Source organism: Alligator sinensis, unplaced genomic scaffold, assembly GCF_000455745.1.
Source record: "Alligator sinensis unplaced genomic scaffold, ASM45574v1 scaffold1369_1, whole genome shotgun sequence".
Lineage (NCBI taxonomy): Eukaryota > Metazoa > Chordata > Crocodylia > Alligatoridae > Alligator > Alligator sinensis.
In genome coordinates, this window is record NW_005842875.1 from 331306 (window position 1) to 332794 (window position 1489).

Below are 1489 nucleotides of genomic sequence, written 5' to 3' on the forward strand. Positions count from 1 at the left end.
CTTGCCCCGCGCCGTGGCCCTGCGCCCTGCCGTGCACGCGCTCCTGGGGCCGTGGGTTTTTAATTTCCCGTTTCTGCCTAATGCTCTAATTTGACTTTTAAGCGGCGGAGGCAGAAATGCTGACGCTCCACCTGGTCCCCTCCCCCGCCCGGGCGCTCTAAATGGATCTGGATGCAGAATTAATTTGTCATATTGACACTGATCGTTTATTACGGAGGAGAGTGGAGCCCATTCATTTGGACAGAAAACATTTCATCTTATCTCCTGCCTTTTCATGCCTCAGCTCTCACTCTTTAACCTTGGACAACGAGACGCTCTGAATTTCCGTGCTGGCACTATAGGCTCCTTGAGATAAGGAACTTAGTTTTTCATCTTCCTTTCTCTTGAATGCTAAACGCGCTGCGCTCCAGAGCCCGCTGTGCAGGGCAGCGGTGCCCAGGTGCTGGCATGTGGGACGGGGCTCTGGGGACCTCGGCACGCCTCCCCGAGGGCCGTGGCAGGCCGGGGCAGGGAGCGTGGCCTCCCGGGTCGGGGGTCGGGTCTCCAGCCGCGGGCCCCCGCCCGAGCCGTTTGCTGCCCAGGCTCCAAGCGCGGGGCTGGAAGGGCGAAGCGGCAGGGGCCTCTGACGCCCGTCCTGCCCCAGCATGGCACCGCCATCAGTCACCAGGTCCTGGTGGAGCAGCAGCTGGCTCCTGCCTCTCCCCGACCAGCCCCGAGACTGCGCTGAGCACCTTGGGGACCTGGTCCTAGGCAATGACACTGAAGCAAGAAGCCACTGCAGGCAGGAAAGTCTGAACCCATCCTCCTCCCTGGATGGACAGGTGGACATGGGCAGCGGGGCTGCAGGAGGGACCCGGCGCTGGGGCAAGGGGGTAGCTGGCTGAGCCTCCGCTGGGGGCTAGGCCTGCATGCCTGCAGGGCTGCGTGCTGGGGACCGTGTGCCCCTGCATGTGCACGTTCTCACGTGTGCGTGGACCGAGAGTTTGCAGGCACCGGCGTCCAAGCGAGGAGGTTGTGCAGGCAAGGCGCCAGGTGGGGCTGGTATTCCCTTTCCTCTGCCACAGCCAGGCTTGGAGAGCCCTCCCTGCCCTGCGGGGAGGTGCCGCTGGGGGCCGTGGGGAGCCTGGAGCCGGCTGGCAGCCCGGGGCTGGAGGGATGGGACGCCCGGCATGACCTGGGGCGAGGCGTGGGCTGGCTGGCTGCCCGCCCTGACACTAAGGAGCGCTGTCAGGGCTTCGACAAGGAGAGGCCGCAATTATTTTCCGAGTGCCGGAGAGATAAGGCTCTCCCCTCCGAGGCTCTGCCTGAAACTGGGGACAGGCGGCAGGAGGGGGAAATGGAGATAAATGAGCACGCCACGCGGCACGCTGCCCGCAGGATGCCGGAGCAGGGAATAAGTAAATAAAAAATCACCAGGCTTTTCTCTGGCCGCAGCGTGGCGCGAGCGCAGCGACAGCCGTACCGGGTGAGGGTGGGCGGCACCCCCAGG